The sequence below is a fragment of the Aotus nancymaae genome, unplaced genomic scaffold, assembly GCF_030222135.1.
Source record: "Aotus nancymaae isolate 86718 unplaced genomic scaffold, 86718_ANA_hifiasm-v0.15.2.pri h1tg000040l, whole genome shotgun sequence".
In the NCBI taxonomy this organism is placed as follows: Eukaryota; Metazoa; Chordata; class Mammalia; order Primates; family Aotidae; genus Aotus; species Aotus nancymaae.
The window spans coordinates 56,532,729-56,542,934 of record NW_026988454.1 but is presented as its reverse complement, the minus strand read 5'-3'; the positions used below and the strand labels follow the sequence as shown (position 1 = coordinate 56,542,934).

The 10,206-nt window shown below is 45.1% G+C and overlaps 1 pseudogene; it reads right to left on the bottom strand.

The window, feature by feature from the left end:
- Nucleotides 1–993: 993 nt before the first annotated feature.
- Nucleotides 994–1,424, bottom strand: LOC105707430 (ATP synthase F(0) complex subunit C2, mitochondrial-like; annotated as a pseudogene).
- Nucleotides 1,425–10,206: the final 8,782 nt, after the last annotated feature.

Here is a 10,206-nt window from a genome sequence, read left to right as displayed (position 1 = left end):
GGGTTCAATTAATTTGCTGGAGCAGCTCACAGAATACTTACTTACATTTGTCAGTTTACTATAAAATAGGATATTACAAAAGATACAGATGAAGAGATGCACAGGGCAAGCTATGGGGGAAGGGGCTTGGAGCGTCCATGCTCACCCTGGACCCACCACCCTTCAGGAACATTCAAGAGTTCAGAAGCTCTCAGAACGCAGTCCTCTTGGGCTTTTATGGAAACTTCATGATGTCAGTATTCATTCTCCCAGAGTATAGAGCGGGCCCTCTCTGGGGAGGGTCTGGACACCCACAATCAGAAAGGGTGCAGGGGTGAGGGAAAGTTAAGTTCCACCTCAGGGGACAAGTGAAAGGAGGGCAGGAGGGCAGAGAGAGTCCATTTCCTGAGGCCTCCCCAACGCACTCGACATTATAACAAAAACTATAACAAGGATTGTGAGAGTTACGAGTCAGGGACTGTGGATAAAAACCAGTATCTGTTAGGCCGGGCATGGTGGCTCATGCCTGTAATCCCAGCACTTTGGGAGGCCAAGGCGGGTGGATCACAAGGTCAGGAGTTCGAGACCAGCCTGGCCAAAATGTTGAAACCCCGTCTCTACTAAAAATACAAAAATTAGCTGGGCGCGGTGGCACGTGCCTGTAATCCCAGCTACTCAGGAGGCTGAGGCAGGAGAATCGCTTGAACCTGGGAGGTGGAGGTTGCAGTGAGCCGAGATTGCGCCATTGCACTCCAGCCTGGGTGACAGAGTGAGAGTCTGTCTCAAAAAACAAAACAAAACAAAACAAAAAAAACCAGTATCTGTTATATATCATTACACCACAGGCACTGTCATAGGCACTCTTTTTTTTCTTATTAATACAGTATTTATTTGTCTTTTCTCTATCACACCCTGAGCCAATGACTTTTCCTCCTGGGGAGGTATATAGGAAAAGGACCACACAGGACCGACCACACAGGGGAGAAAGAACTATGGGAGGTGGAGACGGCTCCTTCACATGGCGAAGAGGATGAGAAAGGCCACCATCAGGCAAAAGAGCCCCATGGCCTCTGAGAGGGCAAAGCCCGGAAGGGCGTAGGAGAAGAGCTGCTGCTTCAGAGAAGGGTTCCCGGTGTAGCCAACAATGAGGCTCCCAAACACAGTCCCAATCCCAATCCCAGCCCAGAGCCGGCCACTCCAACTGTGGCAGCCCCAGCCCCAGTGAACTTGGCTGCCGTGTTGATGTTCTTTGAAATGGCGCTGGTTTGGAAGCTGTGGCTAGAGACAGGTGAGGTAAGGGGGTGTGAGACTGCCAAGCTGCTGAGGCTCTCATCTGTCAGTGTCTCTGGTGGTTTCAGCACCACTGCAGCTAGCGGACGGCTCAGCAGCCATGAGGTGCTCTTGACCAAAGAGGGAGTGGAGACGAACTTGGAGCAGGCAAACATTTTCAGGGAGTGAGGGCCTGTGGCAGAACTGCTCCCAGTGCAGAGAAGACGGAGAGGGGCAGAGTGGCGGGAATCCATAGGCACTCTTTTATAAGGTCTTTTTTTATTCCTTTAACAATCATGCAAAATAAGAATCCTATGTTTGGAAATGTTAAAGTGACTTGAAGGTTACACTGTTTTTAGGAGTGGACCTCAGGTTCTGATTCTTAAAACCATGATTTTGGGCTGGGGGCAGTGGTTCACGCCTGTAATCCCAGCACTTTGGGAGGATGAGGCAGGCAGATCACAAGGTCAGGAGATCGAGACCATCTCGGCTAATCACAGTGAAACCCTGTCTCTACTAAAAATACAAAAAATTAGCCGGGCATGGTGGTGGCATGCCTGTAGTCCCAGCTACTCAGGAGCCTGAGGCAGGAAAATCGCTTGAACCCGGGAGGCAGAGGTTGCAGTGAGTTGAGATCATGCCACTGCACTCCAACCTGGGCAACAGAACAGGACTCTATCTCAAAAAAAAAAACAAACTCGTGATTTTGAAACCACTTTTGCAAAGATTAGGACAGTGAGAAGAAACTAGCATGGCTAACTCCATCTTGCCTCTAGCTTCACAGGCTACTCATTCCTGCCCATAGGCCAAACTAACCATGGGAGGAGGTTAGTTTATAGTTTACCTTGGAAGCAAGGATGATAATAGTCCCTCTCTATAATGAACCCCCTCCTTGCTCAAGGACTGAAACCACCTTTGTAATACTAATGAAAAGCCACAAGATTAGGATTATGAGCCTGCTGCCTAAACAGAGCCAATTTCTCAAGACAGGGGAATTGCAATAGAGAAAAAGTAATTCACGCAGAGCTGGCTGTGCAGGAGACAGGAGGAGTTTTATTATTACTCAAATCTGTCTCCCTGAGCATTCTGGGATCAGAGTTTTTAAGGACACCTGGTGGGTGGGTGGAAGCTAATGAGCCAGGAGTGCTGATTGGTTAGGTAGGAGATGAAGTTAGGTAGGTAGGGAATTGAAGTTGTACCTTTGCTCTGAATCAGTTTCAGGCCACAAGATCAGATGAGCCATTTTATCCATCTGGGTGGTGCCACTTGATACCAAGTGTAAGGTCTGCAAAATACCTCAAGCCCTGATCTTAGGAGCAGTTAAGAGAGGGTCAGAATCTTGTAGGCTCCAGCTGCATGATTCCTAAACCATAATTTCTAATCTTGTGGCTAATTTGTTAGTCCTACAAAGGCAGTCTAGTTCCCAGGCAAGAAAGAGGTTTGTTTTGGGAAAGGGCTGTTATCATCTTTGTTTTAAACTATAAACTAAGTTCCTCCCAAAGTTAGTTCAACCTAAGCGCAAGAATGAACAAGGACAGTTTGAAGGTTACAAGCAAGATGGAGTTGGTTAGGTCAACTAACCAACTAACAATGGCAGATTCAAAAGCGTCCTGAATTCTGCTAAAATGTAGACAGAATTCAGCCACTGTTTTGGAGGGCACGAGATTTTGTAACTTCCCCAATTGCCTCTATGGATAGCATCACTATTGTAAAACCTAAGAGGCCAGGCGCAGTGGCTCACCCCTGTAATCCCAGCACTTTAGGAGGTTGAGGTGGGCGGATCACCTGAGGTCAGGAGTTCGAGACCAGCCTGACCAACATGGAGAAACCCCATCTCTACTAAAACTACAAAAAAATTAGCTAGGTGTGGTGGCACATGCCTATAATCTCAGCTACTTGGGAGGCTGAGGCAGGAGAATCGCTTGAACCCAGGAGGCAGAGGTTGCAGTGAACCAAGATCACCTCATTGCACTCCAGCCTGGGCAAAAAGAACAAAATTCCATCTCAAACAAACAGACAAACAAAAAAACCTAACATTGGTCATTTGAAATAGTATTTAGACATCTGCATATATATATTTTTTGAGACACAGTCTCTTTTCATAGCCCAGGCTGGAGTGCAGTGATATGATTTCAGCTCACTACAATCCCCGCCTCCCAGGTTCAAATGATTCTCCTGCCTCAGCCTCCTGAGTAGCTGGGATTACTGACATGCACTACCATGCCCAGCTAACTTTCATATTTTTAGTAGAGAAAGGGTTTCACCATGTTAGCCAGGCTGGTCTCAAACTGTTGATCTCGTTGGCCTCCCAAAGTGCTGGGATTACAGGCATGAGCCACCATGCCCTGCCCCTTATTTTTATTTTTATTTCTTGATACAGAATCTCACTCTATCATCCAGGCTGAAGCGCAGTGGCACAATCTCAACTGACTGCACCTCTGCCTCCTGGGTTCAAGTGATTCTCATGCCTCAGCTTCTCAAGTAGCTGGGATTACAGGATTATGCTACCATAACTGGATAATATTTTCATTTTTAGTAGAGATGGGGCTTTCACCATGTTGGCTAGGCGGGTCTCAAACTCCTAGCCTCAAGTGATCTGCCTACCTCAGCCTCCCAAAGTGCTGGGATTACGGGCATGAGCCAGCATGCCCGGCCTCTTTTTTTCCTTTTTGTTTTTGTTTTTTTAGATATGAGATCTTGCTCTGTTGCCCAGGCTGGAGTGCAGTAGTGCGATCATAGCTCACTGTAACTTTGAACTCCTGGACTCAAAGCAATCCTCTTGCCTCACCCTCCTGAGTAGCTGTGACTACAAGCACATGCCATCATGCCTGGCTAGTTTTCTATTTTTATTTTTATCTGTTATCTTTATCTTATTTTTATTTTTTTGTAGAGATCAGGTGTCTTTCTATGTTGCTCAGGCTGGTCTTTAACTCCTGGCTTCAAGCAATCCTCCTGCCTTGGCCTCCCAAAGTGCTGGGATTACAGGTGTGAACCACAGCCCCAGCCCATAGAACACAATTCTAACTGCACCCAGGTGCTGCTGCTACTGCTGATCATAGGCCACACTTTGGGCCCATGAGCAAGTTTTCCATGTGTTTACACTGTAGAATCCAGGTAGTTACTGTGTTAGTGATTAAATTGGAAATGTGCAGCGTTTCTAAGATTGCCAGCATAGCCAGTTGTGGTGGTGCACACCTGTAGTACCAGCTACTCAGGAGGCTGAGGTGGTAGGAATACTTGAGCCCAGGAGTTCAATGCTGTGGTGAGCTGCGATCATGCCACTACACTCCAGGATGGGTGAGAGACTGAGACCCTGTTTCAAATAAATAAATAAAATTGCCAAGAAAAAAAAATGTAACTGTGTAACTATGAACAACTTAGAGAATCCTGAGAATGGCTCATTGCAGTGGCACACGCCTGTATTCCTAGCACTTTGGGAGGCCGACGCTGGTGGATCACATGAAGTCAGGAGTTCAAGACCAGCCTGACGAACACAATGAAACCCCATCTCTGCTAAATAAAAAAAATTAGCCGGGCATGATGGTGCATGCCTATAATCCCAGCTACTTGGGAGGCTGAGGCAGGAGAATCACTTGAACACAGGAGATGGAGGTTGCAGTGAGCCCAGATCACACATTGCATTCCAGCCTAAGCAACAGGAGCAAAACTGTCTCAAAAAAAAAAAAAAAAAAAAAAAGAGAGAGAGAGAGAATCCTGAGAACTTACTTCCTGTGTATAGTAGCCTTATGTGGGGTGATATTAATCCCATAGCAGGCAAATTTTTAGGGAAAAGTCCCAGTTAACTCAAAAAATGTCATTTCCCAGCCATGTTGGCTAAGTACATTCTTTTCCAAACCTGACAGCCTCCTTGATAAAGCACAAAAGGTTGAACAGCCCTCAGCATTTATTCAGGTGGCTCAGGATACCCTAAGCTCCAATTATAATTGCCTTCCTGCATTTTGGCCACTCTGGCAGCATGGCAGATTAGATACAAGAAATAAACTTCCCATGCCCCCACTAAAAAAAATGAAAACTAAAATGCTGGATAGATTACATAAAATATTTGTTTATTTATTTTATTTACTTTTTTTGAGATGGAGACTCATTCTCATCTAGGCTGTAGTGCAGTGGCATGATCTCAACTCACCGCAAACTCTGCCTCCTGGGATGGAGCAATTCTCCTGCCTCAGCCTCCCAAGTAGCTGGGACTACAGGTGTGCACCACCATGCCTGGCTAATTTTTGTATTTTTAGTAAAGACAGGTTTTCACCATATTGGCCAGGCTGGTCTCAACATTCTGACCTCAAGTCATCTGCCCATCCTCGGCCTCCCAAAGTGCTGGGATTATATGCATGAGCCACCTAGCCTGGCAAAACATTTGCTTAAATACAAGCCTGGGTTCCTGGTCCAACTCAAACTACCTGTTGATCGGAAACAACTGTTCATGAGTCTCGCACATTTCTGCCCATCTGGTGAGCAGCAGCACTAACTGCCTTTGCTCCACACTATCTTTTTACCAATTTGTGTAGTGAGCAGACTTGAAAGATAAAGATGGCATATCCCTCCAGACCAGAGAGCAGATACGCTCATAGCATTGGAAGATAGGGATAATGGCTACCTCTGCTGGGGAGAAAAAGGCAGCAGACTTAATGCCCATTATAAAACATCCATGTTCCCTAACTTTGGGGATCCTTTCCTGTAATGCAGTCCTCTGCATATGCAGATGTCACCTGCTCTACTTTGTATTTGGGACTTGGGGAACCAACACAAGCGCTGACACTCTGACTACTGCTATTGCTTTGAGTAATAAACTGTCTTTTGTCTCTGACCAAAGAATAGCATGTTTTCTGCCAACATCTAAGCAACGTGGCAGGCTAACCGTGGCAGAGTAGAATCTCAGATTCTCCATAGTTCTTAATGTTCTTAATGTCTGTGTGGTCCCAAACACTTTATGATGAAAATTAAGTTGGTCTTAGGTTGGTAGTGCTCTAGACAGCCAGTATAAGGAAAAGAAAATCATCTCTGGAAGAATACCCTTCAATCTAGACCTCAAACAATTCCAATGAAACAAAACTTTTAGCCAAAAGTCAAAAAACCATACACTTTTAGTCAAAAGTCAAAAAACAGCTGGGGCGCAGTGGCTCATGCCTGTAATCACAGCACTTTGGAAGGCCAAATCAGGTGGACCCCCTGAGGTCTGGAGTTGAAGACTAGCCTGCCAACATGGTGAAACCCAGTCTCTACTAAAAATACTAAAAAAATTAGCCAGGCCTAGTAGTGCAGGCCTATAATCCCAGCTACTCAGGAGGCTAAAGCAGGAGAATTGCTTGAACCCAGGAGGCGGAGGTTGCAGTGAGCTGAGATGGTACCACTGCACTCCAGCCTGGGTAACAAGAGTGAAACTCCATCTCGGAAAAAAAAAAAAAAAATCAAAAAGCACACAAGGAAATAAAGTACTATGAGTTAGAAGCAGTTTCAAAAACTTCAGATACTAGAATTTTAGACAGAATATAAAATAAATATGTTTAATACATTTATTTATTCATTTTGAGATAGGGTTTCACCGTCACCCAGGCTGGAGTGCAGTAGCTCCATCTCAGCTCACTGTAGCCTCCACCTACCGGGCTCAGGTGGATCCTTCCACTTCAGCCTCCGGAGTAGCAGACTACAGGAGCGCACCACCACACCTGGCTAATTTTTGTATTTTTTTTATAGCGATGGGGTCTCACCATGTTGCCCATACTGGTCTCAAACTCATGAGCTCAAGCAATCTGCCTGCCTCGGCCTCCCAAAGTGCTGCGATTACAGGTGTGAGCCACTGCCCCCGGCCCCTGTTCCACTTTTAAGGACCTGTGTGATTATACTGGGCCTCCCCAGATAATCTAGAATAATCTCTCTAAAGTCAGCTGATTAGCATTCTTAGTTCCATCTGCAATCTAAATCCTCCTTAGCTGTGTAACACAACATTTACAGGTTCTGAAGATTAGGACACTGATATCTTTGAGGGTCCATTATTCTGCCTCCTACAAGCAGTAATCCACCTATACAAGAATCCCGGGTGCAGTGGCTCATGCCTGTAATCCCAGCACTTTGGGAGGCCGAGGTGGGAGGATCACTTGAGCCCAGGAGGTTGAGACTAGTCTAGGCAACATAGCCAGACCCTGTCTCTAATTAAAAAAAAAAAAGAAAGAAATAAAGAAAAAAAATCACAGTCTTTTTTTTTTTTTTCAGACTGAGTAGCTGGGAATACAGGCATGTGCCACTATGCCTGGCTGTTCTATGTATTTTTAGTAGAGATGTGGTTTTGCCATGTTGGCTTGGATGGTCTCAAACTCCTGACCAGCCAGGCCAACATGGCCCAGCCAAGTTTAATATTTTTATGATATCTAGATGAAAGTCACTTTGGTGGGGCGCGGAGATTCACGCCTGTAATCCCAGCAATTTGGGAGGCCAAAGTAGGAGGATCTCATAAGCCCAGGAGTTTGAGACCAGCCTGGGCAGCATGGTGAAACCTAGTCTCTATAAAAAATACAAAAATTAGCCAGGCTCGCTGGTGCTTGCCTTTAGTCCCAACAAGGCAGGAGGCTGAGGTGGGAGGATCACTTGAGCACAGGAAGTTGAGGCTACAGTGAGCCATAATTGTGCCAATGCACTCCACCCTGGGCAACAGAGTGAGACCCTGTCTCAAAAAATAAATAAATAAATAATTTTTTTAAAAAAGAGAAATTATGGCCAGGTGAGGTGGCTCACACCTATAATCCCAGCACCAGCACTTTGGGAGGCTGAGGGAGATGGATCACCTGTGGTCAGGATTTCAAGAACAGCATGACCAACATGGAGAAATCCCATCTCTACTAAAAATACAAAATTAGCTGGGCGTGGTGGCGCATGCCCGTAATTTTAGCTACTCGGGAGGCTGAGGCAGGAGAATCGCTTGAACCCTGGAGGCGGAGGTTGCGGTGAGCCGAGATCGTGCCATTGCACTTCAGCCTGGGCAACAAGAGTGAAACTCCATCTCAAAATAAGAAAAAAGGAATTATCCCATATAAATCATTAGCTCTAGATGAATTAAAATATGTACTTCAAAATAACTTAGAAATTTATCCCAATGTTGTCATAGTTTGTAAGATACTCTTTTTTTTTTTTTTTTTTTTTTTTTTAATGACAGAGTCTCACTCTATCACCCAGGCTGGAGTGCAGTGGCACCATCCTGGCTTACTGCAACCTCTGCCTCCTGGGTTCAAAAGATTCTCCTACCTCAGCCTCCCCAGCAGCTGGCCATAGTCTGTAAAATGCTCTTAATAGCTCCAGTAACCATTATATCAGCAGAAAGATCATTCTTACAATTACAAATTATACAGTTAGGCCAGGCGTGGTGGCTCACGCCTATAATCCCAGCACTTTGGGAGGCGGAGGCAGGTGGATCATGAAGTCAAGAGATCGAGACCATCCTGGTCAACATGGTGAAACCCCGTCTCTACTAAAAATACAAAAATTAGCTGGGCATGGTGGCGTGCACCTGTCCACTCAGCTACTTGGGAGGCTGAGGCAGGAGAATTGCTTGAACCCAGGAGGCGGAGGTTGCGGTGAGCCGAGATCGCACCATTGCACTCTCAGCCTGGGTAACAAGTGCAAAACTCTTGTCTTAAAAAAAAAAAAAATCATACAATTGGGCAAGGTGGCTCACGTCTGTAATCCCAGCACTTTGGGATGCCAAGGCTGATGGATCACCTGAGGTCAGGAGTTCGAGACTAACCTGCCCAACAGAGTGAAACCCTGTGTCTACTAAAAATGCAAAAATTAGCTGGGCGTAGGCAGGCGCCTGTAATCCCAGCTACTCGGGAAGCTGGGGCAGGAGAATTGCTTGAACCTGGGAGACGGAGATTGCAGTGATCCAAGATTGTGCCTCTGTACTCCAGCCTGGGCAACAGAGTGAGACTCCATCTCACAAATAAAATAAAGTAAAAATTATTAAAAATTATTCACATTCTTGCATTTGCTGGAGTTGAGGTTGCTTTCAATTACATTGATTGAAACTTAAGTTGCTAAAAGTAATCATTTTGATGATCTAATAAATGAATTTGAAGAAAAGCAAGCCAGAAAAATCTTATGATCACATCAAGGTATCACGTTAATAAAGTATTATTTGTTGTTATTCATAAAATTATGACATCAAATATGTTTTTGCAATAAATTTATGTTTTTCATCAGGTATCACTACTTACCCAATTATGTTTTATAAGTAATAAAATATTTTTAAAGAAAAATGCTGGGCAAATGTGGTGGCTCATGCCTATAATCCCAGCACTTTGGGAGGCTGAGGTGGGTGGATCACAAGGTCAGGGGTTCGAGACCAGCCTGGCCAACATGGTGAAACCTTGTCTCTACTAAAAATACAAAAATTAGCTGGGAATGGTGGTGCATGCCTGTAGTCCCAGCTACTCAGGAGGCTGAGGCAGGAGAATTGCTTGAACTCAGAGGCAGAGGTTGCAGTGAGCTGAGATCATGCCACTGCACTACAGCCTGGGTGATAGAACAAGACTCTGTCTCAACAAAAAAAAAGAAAAGAAAAAGAAAAATTGCTTTTTGTACAAGGTCCTTACATTTTCTTTTCTTTTCTTTTTTCTGTTTTATTTTTTATTTTTTTAATTTTCTTTTCTTTCTTTTTTTTTTTTAGATAAGAGTCTCACTCAGTCAGTCAGGCTGGAGTGCAGTGGTGCTATCTTGGCTCACTGTAACCTCCACCTCCCAAGTTTAAGTGATTCTCCTACCTCAGCCTCCTGAAGAGCTGAAACTACAGGCACATGCCACCATGCCCAGCTAATTTTTGTATTTTTAGTAGAGATGGGGTTTCACTATGTTGTCTAGGTTGGTCTCAAACTCCTGACCTCAGGTGATCCACTTGCCTCAGTCTCCCAAAGTGCTGGGATTACAGGCATGAGCCACCTTGCCCAGCCA